The sequence below is a fragment of the Ursus americanus genome, chromosome 13, assembly GCF_024610735.1.
Source record: "Ursus americanus isolate L20-20 chromosome 13, mUrsAme1.1.p, whole genome shotgun sequence".
NCBI classification, from domain to species: domain Eukaryota; kingdom Metazoa; phylum Chordata; class Mammalia; order Carnivora; family Ursidae; genus Ursus; species Ursus americanus.
In genome coordinates, this window is record NC_142139.1 from 32,938,419 (window position 1) to 32,956,001 (window position 17,583).

The 17,583-nt window shown below is 34.0% G+C and overlaps 1 long non-coding RNA gene across 1 annotated transcript in view; it reads right to left on the reverse strand.

Annotated features, from left to right (window-relative positions):
* Positions 1 to 3,768: 3,768 nt before the first annotated feature.
* LOC123793254 (uncharacterized) overlaps positions 3,769 to 17,583 on the reverse strand; it is a 107,753-nt gene continuing 93,938 nt past the window's right edge. Inside the window, exons 4-5 of the long non-coding RNA XR_006779878.2 lie at positions 5,449 to 5,562; positions 3,769 to 4,005 (exon numbers count right to left, since the gene is read on the reverse strand). This is a non-coding gene — a long non-coding RNA (uncharacterized LOC123793254). The remainder of the gene's footprint in view (positions 4,006 to 5,448; positions 5,563 to 17,583) is intronic.

Sequence of the window (17,583 nt, forward strand, 5' to 3'; positions counted from 1 at the left end):
AAATGTTTTTTTAGGACATAAAGGTTTTTCACTCAAGAATTGCTCAAGAACCTTCCTTTAATTAAAAAAAAAGGAATCTGAAGAAACTCTCTAATCATAAAGCAAAAAAAGTGTAATGTAAGCAAAAACCTATAGCAAAGCACTACTAACAAATGTAATTCACACAATTCTATGTAAGACAGACATTTACCCTCAATAGGCCTCAATGTACTCACCCGCAAAAGAGGGAAAGAAGTTTGAACTAGATAATATCTAAGACCAACTGCAATACTACAATTCTAAAATAGTGCATTTTCTTATTATATAAATAATATACATTCACTAGAGATAAACTATAAATTTTTATAATTATAATTTAGAAAAATCATAAATGTAAATTAGCTTTTTGTTATTTTTTAATAAATGTAGACAAAACCAAGATAACATGGTCTTGCCAAAATTAAGGCTGCCTTATTTGACTGGGTTTTTTTTTTTTTTTGGTTTGGTTTGGGTTTTTTGCAAAAAAATGGGACACAAGTATCAGTATACTGAGACAGACCTTCAGTTAGAGATTTTTTTTAATCTACTTTGTACCCAAAGCCATGCTAGGGATGGGTCAGATATTTGGGGCAGATTTACCTAACCTGCTTCTCAACCATCTGCTGGTAAGACTTTCTCTTTCAAATATGCAAACTGCCTGCACTCTTTCTGGGACAAATATTTGGGCAAAAAAAGGTTTCTTTTATCAAGCTTTGTGGTCACAATGTGGAAATTACTTCAAAGGAGAATGTTATTCCCATCCAATCACTTCTTTTCTTGGCTCCACTGAAGCACTGAGAAGCAGTTTTCTGTTCCCTAATAAAATCATTAAAAGAACTCTAAACCATAATTCCAGAAGAGAAAGCTCTAATACAGATTTTCAGACATTATATTTTATTACATTGCTGCGGTACTGAGCTTAAGAAAGGAAAGCTAATGTCAATTCATTGGTCCCATTTCTCCCAAGAGAAGAAAGATTTGTCACACGTTCAGTGTCAAAAATCTCCCCAGACTATAATCAGGATGGTATGAGGGTCTTCTGAGACAGCTGTATTATAACTAAACTTCTTTCAGTGTCATTAAATACATTTCTACATCATTGTTTTTCTTAAGGAGATTAAACTTTTTTGCTATTTTCTAATTACAAATGTAATGTATCCTCCACTATTTATTAACAATTTTATCTTGGACAACTTACTTAAAATCAGAGCTTCAATTTCCTCATCAGTAAAATGATATAATTCCTACCAGCAAAATAATATAATTCCTATCTTTTGTTATGAAAATTAAAAAAGAAAGTAAATCAGTTATCATAGTGCCAGATACATAGTACTGTCTTATAAGTATCAGTGTTTTTTTAATTTCAAAGAGAAAAATTTATAAAATGAAAGTGAAAACAAACTATAATCCTACCACCCACATTAATTCCTCTTCACATTTTCTTTCAATCTCTTTAGACTTAGACTTTTCTCTAGGCATATGTGTACATAAGTGCTTGTAGATACAAACTCATGCATTATTTTGGTTTTTCACCACTGTATCCCCAGAGCATTAAATAAATATCTGTGGAATGTTAAAAGCATTGAGGAATTAATTAGTGAAAAAAGGTGATTTCATGAAAAACTTCTGTTTTATTTAGTCCCAGCCAATGGAAAATTTATTTCATATAATGTTTGCAATGTTTAAGAAATCAATACAAAAATATAATTTAAATATTCTTTCACAATATGTTATAATGTGATTTAATTTTTCCAGTTTTATTGAGAAAAAATTGATATCATCACTGTAAATATAAGGCATACAACATGATGGTTTGATTTACATATATTGTGAAAGGATCATCACAATAGGTTCATTTAACATCCATCATATCATATAGATACATTATTAATAAAAAGAAAAAATATCTTGTGATAAGAAACTCTTAGAATCTACTCTCTTAACAATTTTCTTATGTATCATACAGTAGTGTTAACTATAGTTATCATGTCATATATTACATCCCTAATACCTATTTATCTTATAACTGGAAATGCTATCTTTTGACCAGCTTCCTTCAATTCCCTCTCTCCTCACCCTCTGCCTCTAATAACCACAAGTCTGATCTCTTTTTCTATGAGTGTATTTGTTGTTTTGTTTTGTTTTAGATTCCACATATAGGTGAAGTCATACAGTATCTGTCTTTCTCTGTCTGACATTTCATTTAACATAATGCCTTTAAGGTCCATGCATGTTGTCACATACACTAGAATTTCCTTGTTTTTTATTTCTTTGTTGTTTATCTTTTTATTCATTCATCCATCAACGAACACTTAGGTTGTTTCCATGTCTTGCTATTTAAATAATGCTGCTATGTACATAGAAGTGCAGATATTTTTTTGAGTTAGTGTTTTCATTTCCTTTGGATACATTCCTAAAAGTGGAATTGCTGGATTATGTGGTAGTTTCATTGTTTAAATTTTTTGAGGAAGCTCCATGCTGTTTTTCATAGTGACTATACCAGTTTACAATCCTACCAACAGTGTACAATGTTTCTCTTTTCTCCACATTCACACCAGCATGTGTTATTACTCTTTTTTTTTTTTTATGATGGCCATTCTAACAGGTAAAAGGTGATATTTCACTGTAGGTTTAATTTGCATTACCCTAATGACTAGTGATGTTGAACATCTTTTCATGTGCCTGTTGCCCTTTCATACATCTTCTTTGGAGAAATGTCAGTTCAGGTCCTTTGCCCATTTTTTAATCAGGTTACTTGGGTTTTTTGTAACTTAGTCTTATGAGTTCTTTATATATTTTGGATATTAGTCCCTTATCGGATATATGGTTTGCAAATATTTTTTTTTCCCATTTGTAGGTTGTCTTTTCACTTTGTTGTTGGTTTCTGTTGCTATGCAAAAGCTTTTTAGTTTGATATAGTTCCACTTGTTTTTTATTTTGTTGCTTGTGTTTTAGGCGTCATATCTAAAAATTCATTACCAAAGCTTATGTCAAGGAGTTTTATTCCTATGTTTTCTTCTAGGACTTTTACAGGTCATGTCTTACATTTAAGTCTTTAATCCATTTTGAGTTAATTGTGTAAGTGGTATAAGATAGGGGTACAATTTTATTCTTTAAAATGGGAATATCCAATTATCCCAGCATCATTTATTGTAGAGACTGTCTTCTCTCCATTGAGTATCTCCATGGCTCCCCTGTCAACTATTAGTTGACATATATGCTTGGGTTTATTTCTGGGCTCTTGATTCTTTCCATTGGTCTGTTTGTCTGCTTTTATGCCAGTACCATAATGTTTTGATGACTATAGTTTTATAGGATAGCTTGAAATCAGAGAGTATGATGCCTCCTGTCTCCCGCCTCCCCCACCCTCTGGATTCCTTTGGCTATTGGAGGTCTTTTGTGGTTCCATTTAATTTTATTAGGTTTTTTTTTTTCTGCTTCTGTAAAAAATGTCACTGGAATCTTGATAGGGATTGCATTGAATCTATAGATGGCTTTTAGTAGTATTGATGTTTTAACATTGTTAATTCATCCAATTAATGAACACAGGATGCCTTTCCATTTATTTACGTATTTTTCTATTTCTTTCATCATGTTTTGTTTTTAGAGTAGAGACCTTTCACTTTCTTGGCTAAATTTAATTCTAAGTAATTTATTTTTTGCGTGTTAATTTTGCATCCTGCAACTTTACTGAATTGATTAAATTTACCAGTTTTTTGGTTAAATCTTTAAGATTTTCTCTATATAAAATCAACATGATTTAAATTTTAATTTTTAAAAATATTTGTGCGGTTATATCAGTTAAAATGACTTGCTTGGAAGTAACAGAAAATTAAATTCAAATTAAGTTTAACAATGAAGACATTTGTATGTCCACATACCTAGATTTCTAGAGACAGGGTGTTCTTCAATGCTGGCTTCATCCAGTACCTTGGGCTCAGTTTCTTTTGGCCTTAACCTCTTCCAGGTTTTAGTCCAATCTCCATGCTAGTAACAAGATACAAATTTCCTTGTATCACATTCACACATGTGAATGACACAAGAAAAAATAATGGTTGACTTCCAGAAGTTCTCCGGAGCGGGGTTGGTGGGTGGGTTAATAGGGGTAATAGGTATCAGATTTACCCTCCTGCAGTAAATAACAATAAAACAGGACAAATATATGAAGTAAAAGTGTTCAAACATTAAACAAAAGAAAGCATGGGACTGTGATCTAAAAAGAAAGAAAATTCATAAGGCAAGTTCTACTTTCACCCTAGTATTGTCATGGGGACACTTTCAAAATGGCTCACAGTGAAGTAGAGCCTAAATCAGTCTTACTGAACTCTCCTGAGTTTTTGGCCAGGGTCCTTAGCTTTGTATGAAGAGAGTGAAATTCTTCAAGCTTTGATGGGGGTCTACTGCTGGGATTCTGTAAGCTGAATGGAAATTCCAGAGATCTCACCATGCTGGAATTCTGACCACCCATACACCTCATACAACTTTCTGTGCTCTCATGTTCTTTCAACCATTTTCCTATGTAACCTCAAAAGGCCACAAGCTGGGAGTAGTACTCTAGCTGTAACGCAGGAGTTACTATAGACCCACGCAAAGCCAAAACATTGCCTCAAAAGAACCAAACTGAATTATCAATAAATTAACTTCCTACCAAAACAAAACCCAATACTCTGTAAGGAAAGATAACATACATTAGACTTTCAACACCATGACATCAACAACATCCAGCATACAAAAATAAACTACTAGATGTACAAACATGAAGGAAAATTTGACTTACAATCTGGAGAGAAAAAAATAGTCAACAGAAACAGTCCCAGATATGACAGACATTGAAATTGATAACAAAATAAATTTAAAACAACTATGATAATCCTACTATATCACAAGAATTTTTGAATCCTTACCACTTTGTCTATTTAATTTTATTTTTTGAAAGAGAGAGAGTGCAGAAGTGGCAGGATGGGGGCTGAGGGAGAGGAAGAGAGAGAATCCTAAGCAGACTCCCTACTGATGCAGAGCCCAGTGCACGGCTCAATCCCACAACCCTGAGATCATGACCTGAGCTGAAACCAAGAATGGGATGATTAACCAACTGAGCCATCCAGGTGCCCACCACTTTGTCTATCTTAGAGTAGAAAAGAGAACCAGCTCCCAAGTCCCCAGAAGTAAAAACAAGGGTTGTAATTGGATTTCATCACTGTCAATGACCTTGGTATAAAAAGGGGAGGCAGCTCTCCTTGGAAAGGGAGAAGTAGAAATCAGATCATATTCATGAATCTTGATTATGGACAAATCTCATTTTGTCTGCCTTATCTTAATATGGTGATATTCAGAGCCATGGGTTGGAGATAGAGAGCAGGTTAGTGTTGGTGGGCATTATCATTTGAAACAGAACTTGAGATAACATGATGATGCATTGGCACATCTTACCACTACTGCTGAAGTAGCAAGAGAATAGAAGCTGCTCTTCAACCAGAATCCTGCTGGCCTGCATTCTGTGAAATTTAGTTTCCAAGCTTCCATTTTCCATGATGTAGGGATATCCTAAGGAAAAAAAAGGAATGGTTCTGGGTTGCCAACATGCCATCAGAAATATCACCCATCACCGCTGTTGAGCAATGCTTATAAAAATGCCTTACATTTTCTAAATATTTTCACACATATTTTCTTACTTGGGCTTCACAATAACATGTGCTGATACGGCTGATACTATTACCCTCATTTTACAATAGAAAGAACTGACACTAGGAGTAGCAGTTAATTTTCTTTTCTTTTTTTTTTTCATTCTACAATATGCTAGTTGGTCCAGTGACACTGAGTTGTATTCCAGCAGATGCATTCTAATAAAGGAAATTATTTACTTAAGATAGAAATTTAAGCTCCATGCGAAATGCTGTCTGATAGTGAAAGTTGGTAAGAATGGTACCCAACTGAACTTACAGATTTACTTCTTTAAATTGTTCTTTCTTTATATTATCTTTAAATGCAATCATTATTAGTATTTCTAAGTATACTAAAGAAGAATAATTATGTATACCTCTCTACATATGCAGAAAGAATTTAAAGTTATAATATCAGACCTTAATCTTTTGTCAGTAAGCATCATTTGCAAGATCAAGTTGGGCAGAATAAAGAAATTTCTTTAAATTTTAATCAGACAACCTAAACACATAAGGCAGTAATGGAAAATGTCATAATTATTATTAAGATACATTCAAAAATGTTCTTCATTTATTCTACGATTTGAGAAAACAAAGAAAAATAATCAGTGCAATCTACAAATTACAAACCCATGAAGCTTCATGCTGATCTATAAAATCCATATACAGTTGACTTTAAACAAACACAGAGGTTAGGGGTACCAACCCCCTGCAGAGTCAAAAATCCACATATTAATTTTATTACCCAAAAACTTTATTAATAGCCCACTATTGATGAAAAGCTTTACCAATAACATAAACAGTGATCAGTACACATTTTGTATATGTATTATATACTGTATTCTTACAATAACGTAAACTAGAGAGAAGAAACTGTTATTAAGAAAATCATAAGGTTATAAGAGAAAATACATTTACAGTACAATACTGTATTTATTTAAAAAATTCACATATCGATGGACCCATGCAGTACAACTCATGCTGTTTAAGAGTCAACTATAGTCTAGAACCAACTCCTACAGTATGAATTTAAACTTACTTTTAACAGTTTAGTAATTTCTATTTATCAATACATCAATACATTTGAACCATAGCTTTTCTAAATTTTCTAGCAGAAAACGAAACATAAACATCTTTATGTGGCTATCATATTAATGCCACTATAATAAAACAAAATTTCTATTTTAATGAAATAGGTAACAGTAAAGATAACACTATTGATAGATAATTTCTGGGAACAAGTTAACTATCAGACAATGGCAATTACTGTGGAAGTAAAAGTTGTCATAAAAATTTACATTACAAAAAGGAAGAATTGTGATTATCTCATTGATCTAGACACATAACTAAAAGTGACTTTAGTAGTGTTATTTTTCCTGCTTGTCCTCCTCTCCCTGCTATCCTCCCCCTCTGCTTCTTCCTCCTGCTCCCTTCCTCTATTTTTTGACTCTTCTTCCAATTCCTCTTCCTCCTTTCCTTCTTCTCTTCTATCTCCCTCCTTCCTACTCCTTTCAGATCCTAAGATTTCCTACCAAGTAAAAATGGCTACACAGCAGAACAAACTTCATTACCAAAAAGTTGTTCAGCAGAACAATGATGTAAGAAATAATTATTTAAGTGCAGTGTTCTTCAAAAGTAAGCTCTTACAACATTGTTAAAAACACTAGCAGAGGGGCACCTGGGTGCCTAAGATGATTAAGCATCTGCCTTCAGCTGAGGTCATGATCTCCTGGGAGGGTCCTGGGATGGAGCGCAGCATCAGGCTTCCCACCTCAGCAAGGAGTGTGCTTCTCCCTCTGCCACTCCCCTTGCTGTGCTCGCTCTCTCTCAAATGAATAAATAAAGTCTTAAAAAAAAAAAAAGCACTAGGGAAGAGTCTTGCATACATCAAACACTGTCCTAGGTATTTAAAAAACAAGAGGTTCCAATACATCAAATTCCATATAAGGCGGTTAGCTAAATCAAGATTCAAACCCAGGCCAGCCCTATGTAGAGCATGCTGGTGTCCCTGGTTTCTTATCATGAAGACTTTCATTCATTTCTACACAGTCTGTACTGATGCCTTTGAATTAATTCCTGTTCAAGCTAATTAAAGAGACAACCTCAGTTTGCCTTTGGGTCTTCTTATCAGCTAGAATTATCTAGTGTTCCCTCTGACATTATTACATCCTCATTATTTACTACCTGTCTTCCCAAAGCAGAAAGCCACCTCTTCACACTATTTATGAGTCTTACTTGGGAAGAAGCCTCTCTGCTACTCCCAAAAGAAAGAGAACTCTCTCCCACACCCTAATAATATTTTATCTCTGGAAGAACTAGATGGAAGAGGAGAATGAGTGTGGCAAAATGCATGGAGGACAGGAGGTATCTCAAAGTATAGTCACAGTGATTCTTTATTAAGCAGCTAAGATAGCCTAGCAACCTGAAATTTTTTAAACCATTCCTATGGTCAAAAAAAATTATAGCTTGGTCATAAATCTAAACAGACATCTCAGCAATAGATATTTGAAGAGGTTTGTCATAATAAAGAACCTCATATACATTTAGCACTTCTTCCTAAGAATTTTTACAGCTATTACATTACTTGAGCCTTACAACAAGCTATAAAAAATACCTGAACAGATTTTTTCTTTTTTCTTATTTATAAAAGTATTACATACATTTTCATTTTTGAAAGTTGAAATAGTACAGTACATAGAGCAAAATGTGTACGACCTTCTTGCTCCAACCCAGTATCCTTTCAACTATTTTCCTATGCATGTGTACACACACCCCATGCAAACACAGTTTGGGGTGGCAGGTATTCATAAGTAGGATATTATACATACTATTTTATGAAATGCTTTTCTACTTAATTGCACAGCCTGGAGATGTTTCCATGACAGAACCAAAAATTTGCCTGATCCTTTTAAGTGACCATATAGCAGCTCATAATACGGAAGTACCACAAGTTATTAAATCATTCCCCTAGACATATATCAGATTTTATTTATTACCATAGTCTAAGAGCTATAACAAATTAGGCTGAAACTTCAACAATTTAACCCAGTAAAGTTGATAGCTGAACTCAGGTCAGAGTCCATTGGGTCAGTAATAGGTATTCTCTCTCATATATATAGTCCTTCAAGTATCAAGATCTTTCCTTCTTTATGGTCACTCAGTGGACAGGAAGAAGAGAAAGTATAAAGGCACACCACTCTTTACTGCCTTGGACTGGAAGTGATTTATTTCTCCTATTCATGTTCTACTGGCAAGAACTAGTCATATAGCCCTCCAAGAAGGCTGGAAAGCTTGGTTGAGTTTGTGCCCAGGTAATGGGAGCAGACTTAATCAGCATCTAGCCAGTCTTTGCCACATAGGTTAATTCCACTTTTTTTTCCCATTAAAAGCAATGCCACACACACACACGCAATCTTCTAAATACATCCTTCCATATTTATGACAGTATTCCTATAAGATAGATACCTAGACCAGGAATTGCTAGGTAAAAATATAGACAGAAGGAATTTTCAAAATTCCTGTTTAAAGTAAGAATATTTTTAGTAAATATGTTACCTTTCTAAAGTAATACATAATATTTAATTGGGTTAAAATAGTCTTCTAGTATGCACTAAGTACACATTGAGAAGCTGTCATTCAAAGCATTGCCCAATCTGATCTTTATCATTAAATTTTTTCTGTCTACTATACCCCATAAAACCTCTCCACTTCTAGACTCTTTACTTGCCAAACATGTCATGACTATTCATTTCAAATCCTGGATCTGCAATTTACTAATTCTGTGTTCTGGGAAATAGCACATGGAGACTTTGAGACTCAGTTTCATCATTTTGAAAAAACAGTAACATTTTAAACCTCACCAGTTTCTTGAAGTAAATCATAGAAAATGGCATGTGGGAAATGCCTAGCACGTAATAAATGCTCAATGAGTGTTTGCTCCTACCTTTCTTTCTCTGGTGATCCCAAGCCATAATCATCATTCCTATCACTGAATTCCTACAGTATTCATCTATATTACACTTCTGTCACCTAGCCTATATGACCTTCTACTACTGTTTATCTTTTCATGTGATATCTTGTCTCTACATCTTGATTATAAGCAACTTAAGAACAAAAGCCATGCAGTATTCTTCTTTGAGTTCCTATCCCTCACATAGTGTTTTACATTATGACCCTAGATAATGCTTTTGATGATGCCAATTAAATCAAGCATACCAGTGGAAGAGAAAAAGCAAAACAAAACAAAAATTCATACCAATTGTTCAATTTTAGGAAAAGAACCTGAAAAATCTGTAAAGATTAGTTAGTGGTAAAATTAAATATAGGATTTAAAATTTTAATAACCCACAGGAAGTTGGAAAGCACTTGTGAACACTTCACTGAAAACCCAAAATAAATGTATTGTCAAATTAAAAAATGCTAAACCTGCATGTGTGTGTGTCCCCAGGCAAGGTTAAGGGACTGTAGAAGATTTTTACATTGAATAGAGCTATTTGAGAAAGAAATTTTTTAAAGGAAAGAAGGTAGGAAAGAAAGAAGGGAGGGGAGGAGGAAAGGAAGGAAGAGAAGGATGGAGGGAAAGAAAGAGGGAGGAAGAATGGGGAGAGAGAGAAAAGGAGAGAAAGAAGAAGAAAGAAAGGAATCTTTCAAAGACTAGAAAGCTGTTCCACTAAAGAAAGCAGGAAAAGTCAGGAAGGATGCCTAAGGTAAAATCTGAAATTAGGCAGATCAAAAAGAAAAAAGAATTGTGTGGAACTTTGGAAGAATGTCCAAACCATCAGCAGAATTTGTGGGAGCTGCCTATGGAGTTGGTGGGACCACTTAAAGGTCATGGTATATCTTTTCACCCAAAAGAATGTGAAGGAGAGAGAGAGGCACTGTCTCAAAAAATCAGGCTCTGGAGCTGATTTGACGAATAAAAGCCTTGGGAAGGGTTGGCCAGATCCAGACTTTGAGTAGGTAGGATGTGAGGGAGACTAGGCAGGGCAGGCAAGAGATAAAGGCCTTTATTTATCACCTAGTCTCTCTGCCCCTCTTTCCCATTTAAAATCCTTTTCTTTGTCTGGATGTCTTCCACTTCCTCCTCTTACTTCAGAATTCCTATGCATTTCTCTATCACTTTCTTTCCCTTAAAAATTTCAACCTCAGAGACACATTTTTGTATGAATTGCCTTAAGTTTCATAAAAATCTGAAATAGATGTCAACATTTAAAAATAAGAAGATTTAACATCCCATATTTCAGGTATAAGTAAGATCATAAGATATTTGTCTTTCTCTGTCTAACTTACTTCATTTAGCATAATGCCCTCAAGGTCTATCCATGTTGTTGCAAATGGCAAGATTTCAATCTCCCTCTCTCTCTCCCTCTGTGTGTGTGTGTGTGTGTGTGTGTGTGTGTGTGTGTATGTGTGTGTGTGTGTATACATATATATATCATGTATCTTTATCCATTCATCCATCAATGGACACTTAATGTTGTTTTCATATCTTGGCTATTGTAAATAGTGCTGCAGTGAACATGGGAGTGCGTGTATCTTTTTGAGATAATGTTTTCACTTACTTCAGATAAATACCCAGATGTAGTTGTAGTTCCATACAAATTTCACTTTAAGGTTTTTATATTCACTGTGAATGCAAATTTACTCTCCGTAGAACTTGTTGATGAAGGGGTCTCTCAGTGATCTCTCTGCCTACGTGTTTTTATCACGGTCAATCCTGATTTGTTCAGGCTTACCCTGATTGACATCCCACTTCCCCTCCTATTGAACCATGGCTTCATCTCTAATAGAGTTCCTCATTTACATGCTGTTCACATATTCGAATTTCCTTCACACAATTCTGATAATTGAGCATCTTTCTGGGCATATGTAGTACAATGATCCTCCCATGCTTCTGGTCTCTGAAGATATCAGGTGAGGCTCGTTACTAGAATTTTATTCATTTAATTAACAAATAATTGTGGAGGGTGTACTTGGTGCCAGGTATTTTTCTAGGTGGTAAGGATAAATATGGACTATGACAGTCTCACATTCTAAGAAATAATAGTGAAATAAGGAGGAAACAGTCATGAGAAGAGGCAATTCAAATATAGTGGATAGGATATCCAATAAATGACCTTCCCTTATTGCTTCCACAGCATAAAGTAAGTGATTGAGCAGGCCTCTCACGCATAATAATTATAAAAAGTGGATAGAATATTTTAAAATCAACTTTTTTCAGACACTGAGAATTAACCAAAAACCCACAGAAACCAATGGAGATGTTACTATAATAGGTAAGGATTAAATTCGTGGCTTTTTTGATTGAGGTTAATCCTTGCCCCTCCAGCAAATGTCTAAATAACCCAATGATCACAAGAAAAAATAGAAAACATTTTAAACTGAATGCAATATATCAAAATTTGTGGGGGCCCTGGGTGGCTCAGTCAGTTAAGCATCTGCCTTTGGGTCAGGTCATGATCCCAGGGTCCTGGGATCGAGTCCTACATCAGAATCCCTGTGCAGCAGGAAATCTGCTTCTCCCTCTTATCTTCCTTGTGCTCTCTCTCTCTCTCAAATAAATAAATAAAAATCTTAAAAAAAATTGTGGGATGATTCTAAAGCAGTAGAGGGAAGTTTATCAATTTAATGCCTATGTTGGAAAAAAGAGGCAAATTCAGTGATCTATGATTCCACTTTAAAAAGCTAGAAAAAGAAAAGAAAATTAAACCCAAATTAAGCATAAGGAATAAAATAATAAAGAGCAAAATTAAATGAAATGTATATCAGACAAGCAATAAATAAAACCTAAAAATCAATAAAATTGATAAACTTTAACCCAAAATGTTCAAGGAAAAAAAAGTATAAGACATATTACTAATTTCAATACCATTACAGTCATTACAGATCATAAAAACTTATTGTATTACCTTCCTGAGGCTTCTGGAACAAATTGTTACAAATGTTGTGGCTTAAAAAGACAGAAATGTTTTATCTCTTAGTTCTGGTTGCAAGAAGTCTTAAGTCACGGTGTCAGCATGGCAGTATCTGCTCCAGATGCTCTAGGAGAGAATCCCTTCTTTACCTCTTCCAGCTTCTGGTGGCTGTTAGCATTCTTCGGTGTTCCATGACCTTGGCTGCATTAGTCCAATTTCTGCCTCTTTCGTCAAATAAATTTCTCCTCTGTGGATCTCTCCAATCTGCCTCTGTCTCATAAGAACATTTGTGATGGAATTCAGAGCCTGCCTGGATAATCCAGGATGATCTCCACATCTCAAAATTCTTAATTTAATTAATATTAACTTTTTCCAAACAAAGTAACATTTACAGGTTCCAGGGATTAGGATGTGGACATATCTTTGGGAGACCATTTTCAACGTACCACAACTAATAAGAGAATATTATCTAAAATTTTGTGTCAAAAAAATGAACAACTAAATCAAGTGGATAAATCTCTTGAAAGATACAAATTACCAAATAAGACACAAAAGAAATAGACAACATAAATAGCCCTACATCAACTAAGAAAATTGAATTTTTAATTAAAGATTTTCCCCCAAAGAACACTTGAAGTCCATATGACTTCACTGGTAAATTACAGTCTACATTTAATAAGAAATAAGACCAATCCTACACAAACTGTTTCAGAAAATAGAAGATACAAATAGACATCCTTTGCAAGAAAAAGTTAGCTCAGCAGGCCTGGGTTGCACAAATCTTGCACATTCCCATGAGAGGTCTTTCTCCAGAACAGGCTATAGGGCAGCTCCTGGGATACGAACTCTTAAGTTCTCAGAATATTCTGCCTGATAAGAATGCTTTTGTATGCCTAAGGCCTTGGGTCACACGGTACGTTTGCTCAGATAGTTTATGCCAACATATGACTAACGGTAAACACCTGTTTTTAGTCTTTAAAGCTGGTATACAGATAGCTAAGGTCAGTCACCTAGGCACTAAATACCTAGCTGACTGAGTGCCCAATAAAAACATTAAACACCAATGTTCAGGTGAGCTCCCCTGTGTAATACCAGTAATTATCTGTGTAATACCAGTCATATCATCAGGTTGATAACACTTATACATGTTAGTGTAAGGAGAATTAACTACATCCATGTGATTCTAGGAAAGGATACCTAGAAACTCAAGGTTTGGTTTCCGCTGGACTTCAACCCATGCACATTTTCCCTTTGTTGATTTTAATCTTTATCTTTTTACTATAATAAACTATAATCATGGGTATAATTATTTTCTGAGTCCTGTGAGCCCTTCTAATTAATTATTAAGCCCAGAGTCAGTCTTAGAGACGCCACCACATTTCCAAAGTCATTTAATACTATGAAGTCAGTATTATCTTTTTTTAAAAAAATTTTATTTATGTATTTATTTGAGAAAGAGAGAAAGGGAGAGCATGAGTGGGGGGAGGAGCAGAGGGAGAGGGAGAGAGAATCTCAAGCATACTCTGCACTGAGCATGGAGCTCAACATTGGGCTTGATCTCACAACCCTGAGATCATGACCTGAGCTGAAATCAAGACACTTAACTGACTGAACCACCCAGGTGCCCCCCCTTTTGTTTTTTTGAAGTCAGTATTATCTTGATACCAAAAGCAAAGGAATCACACACACAAAAATACAGACCACTAGTTCTCATGAATATAGATGCAATTTTAAAACAATATTAACAAATCGAATCCATCAATAGAGAAAAGATAATACATCATGAGCATGTGGATTTTATTCTAGGAAAATAAGGCTAATTTAATATTTGTAAGTCAATCAATGTGATCCCCCACATTAACATAATAAAAAAGCCATGTAATCATCTCAAAAAATTGAGAAAAAATATTTGACAAAAAATCACCCATTTGTGATAACAGCTGTCAATAAATTAGAATAAAGGGAACTTCCTCAACCTGATGAAGGGCATCAATGAAACATTTATGGCTAAAATCACATTTAATAGTAAAAACTGACTATTTTCCCTCTAATTTTAGCGATAAGTCAAATATGTTCACAATCACTTCTTTCAACATTGTACTGGAAATCTTGGCCAGTGCAATTAGATAAAAATAAATAAGAGAGATAATGACTAAAAGAAACTGGTAAAACTGTCTTATTCATAGATGAAATGGTAGTTTATGTATAAAATTCTAAGAAATCTGAAAGAAAAATATTAGAACTTATAAGTATATTTAACCATGCAGGAGAATAAACAATCAATATGAAAGAAATTAATTTAATTTTAAAATACTAGGAATAACCAGAAAATAAAATTTTAAAACAACTCAATTTACAATAGCATCCAAAAACATAAAATACTTAGAAATAACTTGAAAAATACATATAAGACCTCTATACTAAAAACTGTAAAACACTGCTGAGAGAAATTAAAGAATGTGTAAAATAGATGTAGAGATACTCCATATTCATGGATCAGAAGGCTAAGTATTGTTAAGAGGTCAATTTTCTATAAAACTATCTATGGTTTCTGTGTAATACCAGTCATATCATCTCAGGAAACATCTTTGACAACCTGGTTCTAAAATTATATCAAAAGTCAAAGACCAGAATAGTCAAAAATTTTGAGAAAAAAAAAAAAACAAATTTGGAGGGATTACACTGTCTGATTTCAGGTTATACTGTAAAGCTATAATAAGCAAGAAATTGTGGTACTGGCACAAGACTAGACACATACATTATTGGAACAGAATGGAGTGCAGAAATACATACACAAATATAGCCAATGATTTTCTATAGTCATCTAAATTAAATCCAAGGGAGATAAAATATTTTTTATCTTTTGGATAGTGTTGGAAAAATTAAATATCCATATTCATATGAACAAAAATATGCCTTATTTCTTGCCTCACACCACACAAAAATTAACTCAAAATAGTTCAGAGACTTTTATGTAATAGCTAAAAGTATATAACTTCTAGAAGAAAACATAAGGCTAAATCATTGTGACCTTGTAATAGGCAAAGATTTCTTAGGTGCCAAAAAATACAAATCTGAAAAGAAAATAATTGATAAAATATATTTCATTAAATTTAAAACTTTTGCTCTTCAAAAAAACCAGGAAAATGGAAAGGGAAGACACAGACTGAAGAAAATATTTGCAAAACATTTATCTGATAAAAGACTTGTATCCAAAATATATACAGAATTCTTATATCTAAATAAGAAGAAAACAAACAACCCAATATAAATATGTTAAACAACACTTCATCAAAGAAAATACATGAATGGCAAGAAGCACTCAAAAAGATGCTCAATATGTGGCGTCTGGGCGAGAATCAGTTAAGCAACCAACTCTTGATTTCACCTCAGGTCATGATCTCAGGGTTGTGGCCTCAACCCCTAAGTTGGGCTCTGCACTCAGTGCAGAGTGCTCCTTGTCCCTCTCTCTCTGCTCCTCCCCACTACTCCTGCTCACTTCCTCTCTCTCTCTCTCAGATAAATGAGTGTGAAATCTTTAAAAAAAATATTCAGTATCATTATCAGTAAAATGTAAATTAGAACCACAATGAAATAACACTCCATCTCTAATACAATGACTAAAATTAAAAATCCTGACAATACTAAATGTTGATAAGTGCAAAAGGGCAGAAAGGAGCTTTTGTGGTGATGGAAATGTTCTATGTCTTGACTATGGTGGTGGTGAATACATGCATTTATCAAAACACATTGGACTATACTTTAAGTGGGTGCATTTTATTATATGTAAATTACACCTCAATAAAGTTGATTTATTATAAAAAATGCAATGGCTACTAATAAAAGTGTTAGTACTCCTCTAATTAATGAAATGAATATGCCCAAGGAGCTCATTCTATCTGTAATAAATGTACATACACCATATTCTTCTTAGCTCCTTTCTAAAGCATTTAAGCTGTCTCATAAATCCTGCATTTACATTCTAATATCCATTGAAAAGACATTATGCTTATTCTCATTTTTATAGACAAGCTACTAATAACTAGAGGTTTCACTCATATCTAAAAGAACCAATGTAATAGCAGTTCCAAATTTCTTGAAGTATGTATAATTCCTCTCCCAAGATTATAATGCCTATTTTGATATTTCCCTCTTAAGGGTCTTGTTTTACTTTTCCTCCTTCTGTTTTCATCCATACAGCTCATCCAAATGTCTATCTCTCATTAACTCAATGATGATTTCATGCTCAGACCAGAAAAAAGAAAATGGATTGTGTTGTTTATTTGCTCAGATATTACTTTCGTGTGGCACAGAGCTTTTATATACATTAATGAACCTGGGTGTTGTGCGACTCTGATCTCTCTTACATTTTACATTCTTTCCTCTTTTTTTCCTCATCTGTCTGCAAACTGAGATAAAAGACTTCCGAAGTATTGCAAAATAATCTCCACAGGAAATTCAGAGACAGTAGTTATAGGCACTTTGATATTCCTGCTTGTTTAAGTAAGTGTTTTAAACAAACTTGGCACAGGTTCATCACAATAGTTCCTATTTTCGTAAAAAAAAAAAAAAGCTTTATTACTGCCATTTTTTTTAGCCATAACACTTTTTTAAATTCTTCACATTTCTAATACTTTAGAGGTAGTTTCTTGTCATATTTTTTTCTATTCATGATTAACTTCTTTGAATAAATATTTTTCATATTTTAAATCTGAGGCCCAGGCAGGATATTTTAAAAGTCTATCATTCTTTTGACTGATAACTCTTTTGTTTTGAGTTCTTGGAAAAGTCTTGGGATATCTGGATGCCACAGATTGTAAAGCAAGCTCCTTTTCAACCCCTGTTTATCTGTTCCCTACTTCTAGTACTTTCATTGCAACTAATTACTGTGGTTAACTACAATCAGTAAAGAAACGATCTCTGTTGTATGCTAGTGATATTTGTTTTTATTTCCTAAAGCTTAGACAAAATAGTCCCTCCACTAGGGCCTC